Source organism: Bos grunniens, chromosome 21 (assembly GCF_055505025.1).
Source record: "Bos grunniens cultivar Pamir isolate PY7600 chromosome 21, Bosgru_T2T1.0, whole genome shotgun sequence".
In the NCBI taxonomy this organism is placed as follows: domain Eukaryota; kingdom Metazoa; phylum Chordata; class Mammalia; order Artiodactyla; family Bovidae; genus Bos; species Bos grunniens.
In genome coordinates this window covers 58625798-58641360 of record NC_141185.1, presented here as the reverse complement: position 1 = coordinate 58641360, position 15563 = coordinate 58625798, and the positions used below count along the sequence as shown (strand labels likewise).

The 15563-nt window shown below is 39.7% G+C and overlaps 1 long non-coding RNA gene across 3 annotated transcripts; it reads left to right on the top strand.

The window, feature by feature from the left end:
* The first annotated feature begins 260 nt into the window (after positions 1–260).
* LOC147349782 (uncharacterized) lies at positions 261–13468 on the top strand. Of its 3 annotated transcripts, XR_015150490.1 has the most exons (4): positions 1248–1580; positions 3629–3723; positions 12378–12455; positions 13183–13468. It is a non-coding gene; the product is annotated as an uncharacterized LOC147349782 (long non-coding RNA). The 3 variants fall into 3 exon arrangements; XR_015150488.1 differs by lacking the exon at positions 12378–12455 and having other exon boundaries at positions 261–1580; XR_015150489.1 differs by lacking the exon at positions 12378–12455 and having other exon boundaries at positions 12519–13468.
* Positions 13469–15563: the final 2095 nt, after the last annotated feature.

The window sequence follows — 15563 nt, the reverse complement described above, 5'->3', positions numbered from 1 at the left end:
ACACCTCTACACTGTTAGAAGGACACATCTCTGCATCTTACCTATGTCCTGACAGAAGGAGGCCTCTGCAGAGACCAGGGCCTCTGTGAGCAGAGTGTTGGCTTTCAACGTGTTCTCCAGTTGCCTGGGGTTCTGTTAAAAGGCAGATTCTGATTCAGGATGTCTAGCATGGGGCCTGGGGTTCTAAGAAGTTCCAAGTTCTCACCACAGCTCCTAGTCCAGAGCCTATGCCTTAAGCTGGAAGGTGGAGCTTATTCCTTGTTAGAAGAAGGAGACATGGAAGGACCCTGAAAGAGGCTTAGGATAAGGCTCCAAAGGAACAGAGCATTAGTAAAAGTACAACTTGGTTTCCCCAAGGGCAATTCCTTTTGTGGATTTTAAAAACCAGTTGCAGAGCACCTTAGAGATTACTAAACACTTTTGGTTGTCTGTCTGTCTGTCATCAGCAAACTTGGGGCTCTCTGTCCATACACAAGTCCACTGACGCCCACAGCCATTTTGTTTGGACTGGCTGGTGGCAACCCCTGAGCTTGCACACAGATGGTTTATCATCAACACAAACGTTTCTCTGACAGCTGTTTTCCTGCCCAGCCCAGGGTCCTGGCCAGAGGAAAGGGAAAGGGCTGAAGAAAGAAGTGCCAGTGTCAGCAAGCTGTGCTAGTTGCCTGGCTTCCAGACCTGTGCGAGTCTCACACACACACACACATCCCAGATGGAAGATCAGAGAATAAGGATAGAATAAGTAGTTTGATAGATCTATTGGTTTTGCCTGTAAAAGATGCTGGAGAAGGAAGAACTCAATCATTTCCTATTAATAAGACATGGACTTATTAATGTACTCTACAAAGTACAAGGACTAAGTTTCACGTCCTACTGCAAAATCTGCTGGGGGTATATGTATCCACAGCTGAACAACACGTATCCCACCAGCACGGGTAAGGGACGTAAAATCGGTATTGGGTATATGAGTACCACAGCTAGTAGAACTGATAAAACTCAGGGTTGTTGTCAGCCGTGTAAATGGAGAGAAAGAGGCACCTTCAAAGACTTCCTTTGGGGAAGGCTTGTTTTGTGCTGGTGAACTGCTCCCCCTGGTGGATCAGCAATTGATAGGTCTGTGATTCCAGACTGCAGGCAACAAACAAGCTTTGAAAGAAAACTGGGCAGTTTGAGGTATGCAGATGTATCCTCCAGGATAAAGCTAACTTTCAGAGCGCCAAAAATAAGTGGAATGCCTAGCACGGCCCCTGATGGATTTTGAGCTTAGCTCTCCTGCAAAGCACATGGAGTTGGTTCTCCCAGACTGCCTGGTGTCCACGTGTGTTTTCATTATTATGGTTGTTTTGAAATCATGAGTTTGTACTGATTTGAGAGATGTGAAAACTCTAGTTCTGTATTTTCTTCCCCTTTAAAAATAATTCTGGACAGGGTAAACAAGCCACAGCAGGGAGACCATTTTGCTGTGAAATCATTTGTTTCTCTTACTTCCTGTCCACCTTACTCCCCTCTGAGATGATCATGTTGATGTGGCTAGTTTATTTCTAGTTCCCTTGTTCTACATACCTGCTCTCAAGATAAAGGTAAGTTTTATGGTTTCCCAAGGATCTTCTTTATACAAGTATTATATATTTTGATAGCAAGATAATTTGTGTTGTTGTTTTCCTTTAAGAGGCTTTCTGTAAGCCCTGGCAGACACAGAGAGGAGATTTTTGCTGGTCAGGCAGAGATGAAATTCTATGGCAATTCTCTCACTCTTTTGAACATTCTGCAATGAGGCACACTGCAGCCTCAGTCCAAACAGTTTATAAGCTAAATAAGGAGGTATTTTAAATATTTATTTAACAAGACATATTTTAAATAACCTACATATGTAAATAGAGCGTTCTTAGCCTGTACATTATTGCCAGGTCGATTCTCGTGTTCTGATATATAATTAATTACCGGTTTATTCCTCTGTAAACCAAAGCAGAGAATAAATCAGCGATGCCAGGTCACTGATGTCAGTAAAAATTGTAATACCCTCTCGTCAGTGGGTCTGTGAAAGGGGAAGTGAGACTGTAAAGTCTGTGGGGCTGGTGGACACGACTGTGTCCAAATGGCAAGTTTCTAACCCAATTTGAGTTGCTTTCTCCTGATATCTAGACATTTTTGTCTGTGCTGTATAGGTAGGCATGAGATGCCTATATCTGAATTTAAAACAAACTCAGAAAGCCTTTGCAGTGTGATCGATGCATCTTATAAGGTAGAGTTGCCCTAAGTAAATGCATATCATAAGCATTGTAAGCAACATATTACATTTAGAAATAAAAACCACACAAATACCAATCATTCTGATAATATCTAGGTAGTTGAAAATATGACTCTTCATAATGTTTCAGCAAAATCCATGCATCCATACTTAATTTTTGAGAAGAAAAAAGCATACATACTTTTTTTTTCTTTTCTGCTTAAAGTGGTTGTGTGTCTTTTAAATTTTTCCACTGAAAACTTCTGAAGGACAGAAGTGTTGCATTTCAAATTTGTCATGAGTATAAAGAGACCTCTCTAGGGAAGAAAAATTAAACAGAAGACATGGCATCTTTTCTTTTTAGATTTACTTTCTGATGATGTAAAATGAGTAATCATCTCAAGTACCACAGCAAATTTTTGGCCTGGGTCAGTGATGAGACTAACATGTTTCATTTAAACATAATACACACGGCTTACCAACAACCCAACTCAGAGTTCCAAGTCCCTGCTCAGCGAATTAGCTTGCCAACATAATTCTAGCCAGTGATTAGCAATATTAATTATCTTGGCCTGTGGCCAAAACATCTGGAAAATTTAATGTGGAAAATCATTTAAAATAATTCATTCATGCCATCATGACAAACCAACCCGTTGGTTAATTGACCTTTTCACTATCGTCCAGTTGTTCGGCCACACTCTAAACCTTCTATATTCAATTTGCATTGGATCCTTTTAGCCATTCTGTACTGGGGGAAAAAAAAAAAAAAACTTTCTATCTTTGGGAAAATAAACATCAGCAATAACAAAATCAGTTGAATTTTACAGTCGAAATGATCATCAAATGCGTTCCTAGACACAGAGTCTATAACTTCATTTATGATATTGTTTCAGTGCTTAGAATAAGTGCATTTTTGGTAGTTAGTGAAATAGGTCCAGTGATATGTAAATTAATCTTAGCAGCTTCTGAAATAAGTTTTCTTATACAGTTGCATAAAGAGGGAAATTAAAGATCAAAACTTGCTGATTCCACCTACCTTCAAGTTTCTCTCTGTGATACAGCCTCATGAGGTATCAGGGGCAACAATACCTTTAGTGCACATGAAAAAGCGCTCAGGGAATTGCTTCTTTAGGGATCTGAGGTGGCTTTGTAGATTCGCCATAACTAATACATTAGTCTTTTAAAATAAAAATGTTAATTAAGCTTAAGCCTCCATACAGTAAGGAAGAAGAATTTACTTCTAAAGATAAACAGTGGCAACAAGATACTCAGATTGTCTTCTCATTAAATATTATTAAGACAGATAACCTTGTTTTTACCTTAGTAAATCAAGTGTTCCTTTAAAAAGTTCTGCTCAAGGTGGAGAATGCACACTTTTCTCTATGACTCTTCTCTGCACAGATGAAGCTCTGGAGATTATATATAAAACAAACTTAAGATCTGAAAGATGGAGAGAAGAAAGCAGACTGGCCAGAAACCTCAGGATCCAAGGAATGGTGAGTTTCCCTGAGTTTTTGTTTTTCTCATATATTTAAGACCTATGGCTGAGAAAGTCAACAACTCAGAAACAGTAATAGACACAGACAAGATAAGACCCAGGAAACCAGGAAAAGGGCAAGCTAGCAAGTCTATATATATATATATATGAAATATTGGGCCAATAACTGCTCTAGTCCAACAAACACGTGTGGTATCAGAGAAGGCTGAGTTGGGACCTGTGACTTTTAAGCCTGCCACACTGTTAAGCCCCCACCCCTATGGGGTCAGTGAACACCATATGGGGAGGGGTAGGACCTCCTACCCTTCCCGTATATGAAATTATCTCTGAAGGGCTAGTTGGGAGCAGGAACACTCACCTCCACACAACCCAACAGTAAGGAAGGAGCATCTTCCCTCTCAAATGTCAATAGATGCCAAGTGGGGAACCTGGAGTTCTTCCCTCTTGGCGATGATGAGGGGGCACACACCACACTTATAGCAGAATGGTGGCAGAGGAAGCCAATTAAAACAGAAGGTTTAAAAAAGACACAGAATCTCATAGCCTACCACGAAATGTACAAAATTCAATTAAAAAAAAACAAAAAACATTCATCACACAAAGAACAAGGAAGAACTCAAATTGGATGTAAAAAGACAATATAGATATATGCCAACATCAAGATGATACAGATATTAGAAACATCATAAAGCTTTTAAAGCAGCTATCAGAAAAATACTCCAATGTGCAATTAATATTATTGAAACTAATTAATAATTAGAGCTTCAGCAACAAAATAAGAAGTCACAGTATAACATAGAAGATATAAAAATTAGCCTAATGGAAATTTTTGAGCTGAAAAATATATAAAACCATAAAAGCTCAACTCATGAGCTCATCAGTTCAGTTCAGTTGCTCAGTCGTGTCCGACTCTTTGCGACCCCAGGAATCGCAGCATGCCAGGCCTCCCTGTCCATCACCAACTCTCGGAGTTCACTCAGACTCACGTCCATCGAGTCGGTGATGCCATCCAGCCATCTCATCCTCTGTCGTCCCCTTCTCCTCCTGCCCCCAATCCCTCCCAGCATCAGGGTCTTTTCCAATGAGTCAACTCTTTGCATGAGGTGGCCAAAGTCCTGGAGTTTCAGCTTTAGCATCATTCCTTCCAAAGAAATCCCAGGGCTGATCTCCTTCAGAATGGACTGGTTGAATCTCCTTGTAGTCCAAGGGACTCGCAAGAGTCTTCTCCAACACCACAGTTCAAAAGCATCAATTCTTCGGTGCTCAGCTTTCTTCACAGTCCAGCTCTCACATCCATACATGACCACAGGAAAAACCATAGCTTTGACTAGATGGACTTTTGTTGGCAAAGTAATGTCTCTGCTTTTGAATATGCTATCCAGGTTGGTCATAACTTTCCTTCCAAGGAGTAAGCGTCTTTTAATTTCATGGCTGCAGTCACCATCAGCAGTGATTTTGCAGCTCAAAAAAATAAAGTCTGACACTGTTTCCACTGTTTCCCCATCTATGGAGAGACAATGGGAAGCATTAGTGAACTGCAAGATAGAGCCATAAAACTGCCTAATCTGAACACCAAAGAGAAAGTAGACCAGAAAAAAGAGAGAGAGAACAAAAGCTCGAGGACCAAAAATAAAAACACATCTATGATTTGCATTACCAGAATCCAGAGAGAAAGCAGGGGGAAAGTCTAAAAAAAATGCTCTAAGAAATAATGGCTGAAATCTTCCTAAATTTGGCAAATGACACAAACTTACAGGTTTAAGTAGCTGAGTGAATTCAAGCAAGATAAACGCAAAGAAATTCTGATCACAGCATACCACAGTCAAACTTCTGAGAGCTAAAGACAAAAAAAAAAAGAAAGAAACCTTACAAGACAGAAGACAGTGAGGGGAAAAAAGATATCTTACTTACAGGAGCTAAAACAATTCAAATAACCATGGATTTCATATCTGAAATCAGAGAGGCTATGAGAAACTGGCACAACATTTTTCAAGTTCTAAAAGGAAAGAATTGCCAGCCTCAAATCCAATATCCAGTGAAATTTCTTTTAGGAATGAAAGGAAATGAAGATAGTGTCAGTTAAAAAAAAATAAAAACAACCAAGAAAATATGTTTGTAGCAGACCTACCTAAAATAATAGCTAAGGAAATTCTCTAAACAGAAAGAAAATGATAAAAATAAGGAATTCTGGATCATCAGGACAGGAGAAAAAAACATAGTAAATAAAAATATGGGTAAATACAGTGAGTTTTTCTGCTCTTCATTTTTCTAAACTATATTTGAGGGTTGAAGCAAATAATATAACTGTCACGTGTGGTTCTAAATTTATATAGAAGAATTATTGAAGACAACTGTTTTATAAAAGGTGAGGGTAAAGGACTTAGAGGGAGGTAACTCTTATATAATTCACCCAGATGGATAAAATGACCGTAAGTGTAGATTGTGATAACGTATACATCTAACTGGTAAAAATGAACCTACCAAAAATACCAAATGCTGGGAAATATGCTGAGACCCTGGATCACTCTTATATTTTCTATGGGAGTGTAAAATGGTACAGGAAAACCATGCCATTTAATACATTTTCTAACAGTTTGACATTTTCTTTAAAAAACAACACAAACAAACAAGAACAGCAAAAAAGTCACATTCAACTGCCTTATGATCCAGCAGTTACACTCCTGGGCATTTATACCAAAGAAGTAAAAATGCATTTTCACACAGAAACTTGTGCGTGTATGCTTGTATCTGTATTGGCAATAGCCAAAAGCAAGATACAACCCAGATAGCCTGTAACGTGTAAATGGTTAAACAAACTGTGGTACATACATGCACACCAATAAAAAGGAGCTCTTAGTAGCTGCTGATACATGCGACAGCCTGTGTGAATCTCCAGAGAATTGCAGCAAGCGGCAAAAGTCAGTTTCCGAAAGGTACATACTACATGACTCCGATTTTATAGTATTATTGAAATGACAAAATTACAGAAAGTGAGAATAGATTAGGGGTTAAGGAGTATAGCGGAGAAGGCGATGGCACCCCACTCCAGTACACTTGCCTGGAAAATCCCATGGACGGAGGCACCTGGTGGGCTGCAGTCCATGGGGTCGCTAAGAGTCGGACACGACTGAAGTGACTTACCTTACCTTAAGAAGGATAGAACCACAAGCTTCCCAGGTGGTGCTAATGAAGCACCTTCCCCTGCCAGTGAAGGTGAAATAAGAGACCTGGGTTTGATCCCTGGTCCAGGAAGGTCCCCTGGGGAAGGAAATGGCAACCCACTCCAATACTCTTGCCTGAAGAATCCCATGGACAAAGGAGCCTGGCGGGCTACAGTCCAGAGGGTCACAAAGAGTCGGACGTGACTGAGGTGATTTAGCACACAGGCAGGTTATGAGGGCAACATGTAAATATGTAGGGGGGTAATGAGAAGGATTCTTATGATGGATCAGGATTTTGCATTACAGCTGTGTCATGTCAATATTCTATTTGTTAAATTATACTATTTTTCACAAGGTGTTACCAATGGGTGAAATTGGACAAGGTGTTACCAGTAGGTAAAATTATTCTTTCTGACGATTGCATGCAAATCTGAAATTATCTCAAAATAAAAAGTTTAATTTTAAAAAGTTCTATGAGTTTATAATCTAACATCTCTATCATTCTATACTTAAAAAGAATTAACTGTGACAGTTGAATTTTATATAACCTTAGACAATTGTATTCAGTCATTCTGAGCCTAATTCCTTTTAGTTAAATGGACATAATGTTACCTTCCTATTTTTTTTTTTTTTTTTTTACTAGCTGTAGTCAAGATGCACTGTAAATGGAATAATGATTGTGAAAGTACTTCCTAACTCTTCAAGTACTATAGGAAAAGAGCTAAGATTTGTTTGAGGCTAATGTATGCCAGACTGTTAAATTCGTACCTTACTTTATATTTATACGGTATTATTTTACGTGAAACTTTTAAAAGCATGGCTCCTATCCCTTAATGGAAGACCATGTGACATTTAAAGAACCACTAAAGGGAAATTTTCCTCTTTTGTCATATCTTTCTCAGACATTCAAGAGTGTCCACTAATAACCTTATCTACAAAGTAGAAACAGACTCACAGATGCAGAGAACACGCTTGTGGGTGCGCGTCAGGTGGGGGTGAGGAAGTACGGACTGAGAGTTTGGGATTAGCAGATGCAAGGGGTTCTGTATAGGATGGATAAACAACAAGATCCTCCTGTACAGTTTAGGGAAATATATTCCATATCCTGTGATAAACCTAATGGAAAAGAATATGAAAAGGAATCCATACGTATGTATCACTGAATCACTCTGCTGTACAGCGGAAATTAACAAAACAATGTAAATCAGCTATAACCAAAAAATAAAAACTGGAAGACTGTCCAAGTCTAAAGTCCCAAGTAACTCTTATCTCTGAATATTTCAACACACTGGAACTCTTGAGACTCTCTTACTCTCCTTTCCTTAAATGTGCCGGACCAAACTTCCATCTTGGATACTGACCCTCCCTTCTCTTGCTTGTTGGACACGGTCCAACAGGCTGAGCGACCACCGACACACGTTCTCCCTGCTGTGCACTTTCCTCCGTTTCTGCATCTGTCTGGAGAATTATTCCATGGGACTTGGCCCTTTTATCCTCTCATTATTCCCCTAATCTTGTGCCTCTGAACTGAACTGAAAATCAGAAGAGTTTGTAGCTGATGTGTTGATGGATTTTTATCTTATTTCATTTAATACTACCATTTTACAATTTCCTCAAAATGTGAGTAATGTACTGAGGAGTTTGTTGTAGTTTAGTCCCTAAGCTGTGTCTGACTCTTTTGGGACTCCATGGACTGTAGTCTGCCAGGCTACTCTGTCCGTAGCATTTCCCAGGCAAGAATACTGGAATGGGTTGCCATGTCCTTCCTCAGGGGATCTTTCCAACCCAGGGATCAAACCCGCATCTCCTTCCTTGGCAAACAGATTCTTTACCACTGAGCCACCAGGAAAGCCCACTGAGGACGTACAGCTTTGTTAATTTAGGACACTTCAGAAATATTTTATTAATAAAGGAATAAATACCTAGTCCATCTTTTGCATGAAATTTTTATGTTCTCATTTCTGCCATGAGACTATCTCATTTAAAATGAAAACATTCATTTGTTCCTTTACTCATTTGTTTATTCATTCATTAATTCATCCCATCACCTATTCAACAATGACCTAACACCCACCAATTGCAAGGCTCTGTGCTAAACCTCAGGGATATGATGATGTGTAAAATGTAATCTGGCAAGAAGCAAATGAAAACAATCATAATAAGGATAGGGTTTATGATGCAACAGAGGGATGGAGGTACCATGAGAACACAGAGAAGGACACGCTTCCCAGAGAAATTGACGGACTCCCGTATCTGCCAGGACTAGACATGGAGCAAATTCCTGTGTTGGAAAGTTCGAAGAACTGTTCTGATGATATTTGATTTAAAAATGTGTAAAAGTGACCATTGCATTCTAGGGACTGATAATATTATGCACAACGATGATGATACCATGTGGGCTTTACCTTCAACACAATAGCTTACACCTGCCCTGGTTTATCACCCTCCTAGGTGGACTAGTCCTAATTTGGTCTTTATCCCACTTCAGGTCAAGTTCGATGCTTCCTGTTTTGTCTGCTGCATCCACACTTGCCCTTCACAATCTATTCTCAGAAACCAGGGGACGAGAAAACATAAGCTCATGCCGTTTCTCACTCGGTCACGTCCCACATTTCTTAGCTGAGCATTAGCATATCCTAGAGAGGTTTTTTAAAGTGTAAGTAGCTGGCCTTTAACCTCTGAAGTTCTGGTCATTTCAAAGGTGGTACCCAGGCTGCTGCCGTGCCATCTTCTCCCTTTCTCACTTGAGATTTCAGTTGAGATGAGATTTGAGTTGATTTCACCAATTCCGGTGTTATCTACACTGAAAACCCTACCCAAGCATCGCTTTATCTTCTTTCACTTTACTTTTCTTCATAGTGCTCATCACCATCTGCATATGTACTATTGGCTAATGTGTTTATGGTTCTTCTTCCCCCAGAGAAGATGGCCCTAGGAAGTCAGAGATTTTACTTCTGGTTTGTTTATCACTTCACTCCCAGTGCTTATAAAAGTGCCTGGCACATGGGAAGTGTTAAATAAATACTTTTTAAAAATACATTAAATGGACAAAGGCAAGGAAGGGTTTAACACACTCAAGGGAAGTGAACTGAGAGTGGCAACATGCAACAGGAAGCGGTTGGGAAAGAGGAGGTCTTGTAAAACATTAAGGACTAGGACTGCTGCTGCTGCTAAGTCGCTTCAGTCGGGTCCGACCCTGTGTGACCCCATAGACGGCAGCCCGCCGGGCTCCGCCATCCCTGGGATTCTCCAGGCAAGAACACCGGAGTGGGTTGCCCTTTCCTTCTCCAATGCATGAAAGTGAAAAGTGAAAGGGAAGTCGCTCAGTCGTGTCCGACTCTTAGCGACCCCATGGACTGCAGCCCACCAGGCTCCTCCGTACATGGGATTTTCCAAGCATTGTTCCTTAAAAAGATGGGGAGCATTAACCATTTTCAACAAGAGACTGTCACAACCCAATTTGTATTTTAGGAAACTGTCTTACTGCATTTAGGAGGGAGGTGAATTTGTCCCTAAAAAGGGTTCAGATGACTAGAAATAGCTGTTTGGAGACTCTTGTGATCACAATGAGCAAAGTCCAAAGATATGACACCTTTGAACACTGCAATATGGAAAGAAGTTGAAATTAAACCACACGTGTGTTGGTTTTGTTTAATACAGTGACAGATGTTAACTATAAAAGAGTGAATGGCCCCTTGTATTTTAACCTTTATAATTTACTGCTACTTCTTTGGACAAGCTTTTCTTTGTCTTTTGGGTTCTCTCACTATTCTCATTAAACAAATGCAAATTAAGACAGACTTCAAAAAAAAAACAGAGTTAAGACGTCTCCAGAAACCAAGCAGAAATCGTTGAAGCCCACCTGGGTCCCTTTCACGTGAGTGCTCTTTCCCACACATGCCATGAGTTATCCTGTGTGTTTTCCTTCACAGCCTTGTCTCACAGGTCATTCTACACATTTAATATCCTCCTGTGAAACAAAATGATGCATAATGCCTGGGTCTCTTCTATTTTCCATTTATGCTCCGTTTTCCTATATCGATTCAAAGCTGAAAATAGACTAAGGTATGCTCTTAGTACAACCTCTAGTGATTATTTTTATTACTCTTTATTTTTTCCAACTGAATAAACTCACAATAAATAAGAAGTACTTCCTCTGGGAGAGAATCTCCAAATAGACCTCAGCCTCTTACCCTTCAATCGTTTTTAAACTTGCTAACATAGTATTAAGTAAAGTCCTTCCCCTCCTCCTGTTCTTTCAACCCAATACTACTTTGGTTAAAGAAGTAAATCTAATTAAAGGAGCATGGGAAATGGAAGCCGTTTTGTGTGTTAGGGAAGCTGGATCTTGTAACTTTCACCAGTGATTGGGCTTACAAGATGGAAAATTCCTTAGACTGCTGGGCAAAGTACTCTTAATGCTGTTGAAACATCTGGTTTTCTTTGTGTAAAATCTTTTCCACGAGGTGGGCTAAGATTTTTATTCTAATTGAATTTGTAGTTAATTCCAGATAAAGATGAGTTTCTTTTCGCTGATACTGCTCAAATCAGGGGTCCCAGCCTGCCGACTTGAAGCCTGTTTTTACTCAAAATTAATAAAAAAAAAAAAAAAGAGAGAGTTGTTTCACTCAATTGTTAGTATTTATAGGACAGAAAAACAATATCTAAAACCCTGGGTTCCTGACTTGTTCTTTTGAATCGTGTATGATGGACATAGAGGGGTATACTCCTGTGCCTTAAATGCAGTCGCTTCAGTTGTGTCTGATTCTTTGTGACCCCATGGACTGTAGCCCACCAGGATCCTCTGTCCATGGCATTCTCCAGGCAAGAATACTAGAGTGTGCTTCCATCCCCTCCTCCAGGGGATCTTCCTGACCCAGGGATCGAACGAGGTCTCCCACATTGCAGGCAGATTCTTTACCAACTGAGCCACAAGGGAAGCCCAAGGATACTGGAGTGGGTAGCCTACCTCTTCTCTAGGAGATCTTCCTGACCCAGGAATCGAACTGGAATCTCCTGCACTGCAGGTGGATTCTTTACCAACTGAGCTATGAGGGAAACCCTTAGATGTGGTATTGCTAACTAGTTAAGGGCACAGAAGGATTTTGATTTGAAGACAGCTTACCACCTTCCCTGTGAATGTTTGTTCTGGTGTTAATGGATCTTAAAACAATTTGTTTACAATCATAAACCACCTAAAAGAATGTAAGGAGTCAAGCTTTCCAATATGTGTTGCAATATTTGTTAAACAGATTAATACACAGAGAAACTACAGAAAGAATACAGTATAAAGCATGTGAGTCCTCCAGGGTTTTTGCCACTTACTTGACAGATTTCTGCTTTAACAGTGACCTTTTGGGACCTGTTTTCTACAAGTTCATATTTTAGATATTATGAAATAAGGAAGGCTATTACATTGTACTTAGTTCAACCAATCCTGATAATTGATTGGACCTTCTTCCTCTCTCTCTCCTACCAAATTTTGGGACAGTACAACAGAAATGAAAATCAGGGCCTAGAACCAGAAGCCAGAATAAGAAACAGACTTAGGCCCTCCACGGCTTATCAGGTAACCTGCCTCCTTTCAGTGTAACTTAACAAAGCTGATGTCCCATTTTTTTTTTTCCTCCAGAGGCTTTGGACCTAGAGAAGGACACCCCCTTTTCTCCCCAGCAGTAGAGAGTGATGTCGATCAAACGCCATGAGCACGGATCTTAAAGCAATATTGGCATTTTCAAAGCTCCCATTACTGATTAACCTTTGCATTCCTTTTCCTCCTTGAGCAGTCTGAATTTCTGGTCTTTTATCAGGACTTCTTAACATCCAGAATGTGGATCTATCTATAATTGCACTTTTTTTTATTAAATCCGTTCATGATGTTTCTACACACTCTTTCCAGACTTCTGCTGTTTATCTGAGCTGTTGAAGGGCAGAAGGAAGATTACTGATTCATTCCTAAAATTCAGTAGGTTGTCCATACGTGATTTTTTAACTAATGAACTCAAACAGTCATAGAATATTTCATTGGGAAAAAATTCATTCCTCTTATTCTGCCAAAGTTGCAAGTCATCATATGCAATGATAAGAAACGTTGGCTGTACTAGATCAAATTAAATGCAGTAAGAAAAGAAAGTGCTGTCTCAGAAAAAGAGAAGGTTGATTCCAATTTTCTCTAATATGAATAATACTGCAATGAAAAATCACAGAAGCAAATTTTTGAGTGCATCTCCAGTTATACTGGAAATATTGCTGTTGTTTAGTTGCTAAAGTCTCTTTTGATACCCTGTGGACTGTAGGCTGCCAGCTCCTCTGTCCATGGGATTTCCCAAGCAAGGTTGGCTTGAGTTGCCATTTCCTTCTCCAAGGAATCTTCGCGACCAAGGACTGAACCCATATCTCCTGCATTGGCAGGCGGATTCTTTACCACTGAACCACCTTGGAAGAACCTGAAATGCTAACTTCATGCAAATCAACTACAGGGACAAAGGATATTTGGTTATCTTCTTGTTATCATTGAGTTTTCCATATTCTCATTAACACTGCCTACTGTAACTAAGTACAATAAAAGTAAGATGGAAGTAATAACCTCTTTTTGTCTTGTTTTATATAAATATATATCAATCTTACATATATAAATATTAGATATGTATACATAAATATCTATATAACCTCCAGAATTCTTGCCTGGAAAGCCCCATGGATAGAGGAGTCTGGTGGGCTACATTCCATGGGGTCACAAAGATTTGGAAACAAATGAGGGACTGAGCACAAGGAGAATCGTGGACCTCGATTCTTGATCTTATGTATATATGCCCTCTCTGCTACATATGGATGTACACGTCCCTTCTCTGGATTTTGTGTTTCATGGTGTAACTTTCTCTGGGTAATGTGGATGCAGAAGATGTGATGTTAGAGGGACTTAAAGTGCAATTTTTGTGGCTGGTTATACTTGCCTGTATTTATGCCATTCTTTTTTTTTTTTTAATTGGAGGATAATCGTTTTGCAATATTGTGTTAGTTTCTGCTGTACAACAACATGAATCAACTCTAAGTATATATATATTCCCTCCCACTTGAGCCTCCCTCCTATACCCTCCATCCCACCTCTCTAAGTCATCACAGCGCACTAAGCTGGGCTCCCTATGCTGCACAGCAACTTCCCACTAGCTGTCTATTTTACATAAGGTAGTGTGCATACGTCAAAGCTGCTCTCTCAATATGTCCCACCTTCTCCTCCTTAGAGGCACACAGCTGCCCACCCCTCCTGCTGTTCCAGGAGGAGGCTGAGTGGCAGGTGGAATGGAGCCACCCCACCCGACTACATCATGGAGCTGAAGCATCCTAGCTGACTTAGAAACTCATTAATACAAAGCTAAGTCACTTCAGTCGTGTCCGACTCTGTGCGACCCCATAGACAGGAGCCCACCAGGCTTCCCCGTCCCTGGGATTCTCCAGGCAAGAACACTGGAGTGGGTTACCATTTCCTTCTCCAATGCATGAAAGTGAAAAGTGAAAGTGAAGTCGCTCAGTCGTGTCCGACCTCAGCAACTCTATGGACTGCAGCCCACCAGGCTCCACCGTCCCTGGGATTCTCCAGGCAAGAACACTGGAGTGGGTTGCCATTTCCTTCTCCACATTAACACAAAGGCAATGCTTATTGCTACATTCCACTGAAAATTTGACATTATTTGTTATGCAGCAGCTGTTTACTACTACATATATTTAATATGGGTCTTTTACTGGGAATATACAACAGTGAATAAAAAGACAGCAGCGCTATTTATACTGGATTGAAGGGAAATGTGCAATATAGAAATATTATCTATCTATCTATTAGGTACTGATTTAATTTGGGGCTTCCCTGGTGGCTCAGTTGGTAAAAGAACCTGTCTTCAATGCAGGAGACCTGGGTTCAGCCCCTGGGTTGGGAAGATCCCCAGGAGAAGGACGTGAAAACCTACTCCAGTATTCTTTCCTGAAGAATCCCCATGGACAGAGAAGCCTGGCAGGCTGCAGTCCATGGGGTTGCAAAGAGCTGGACACTGCTGAGCAACTAAATACAGCACAGTGATTTGATTTGAAGAAAAACTGAATCAGCAAAAACTATAAAGTAGCATGTGATAGATAATGAAATTGAATTTTTTCATTCTCTTCTCTGAAATTTTCTCTTAATGTGACTTACATTTTTTTCTGTAGCATGTTCATCTTTTTCTAATTTGTATTTATTTTCATGTTACTTATTTATATATTACATGTTTACATACACTGGCTTAAATATGTAAAATATTTACATAATGTTGTAAATATTTTTCTCAATTTAGGTAAAATTTTATTTTAAATATAAATTAATTTAATAGTTTTTACTGTATGCTTTACTGCATGTTTAAAAAAATTTTACATTTCAATTAGCCATAATTGTTAGTGATTTAATTTTGTATATGCTGTGAATTAGGAACCCAACTCTACTCCTACCTCTGACAAAGGTTTTCATCTCCAGTACTTAATGATCCAACTTCTCCTAGTTGATGTGAAATGTCATCGTTGCTACGTAACAGGAGTTGAGTGACATATTTTTTTGAATAATATTTGCCTAATAATAGTCTCCTTCATTATATTAAATGGTATTAAAATATGCATGAAATTACTTTTGATGAAAAAGGCAGTAACATATACAACA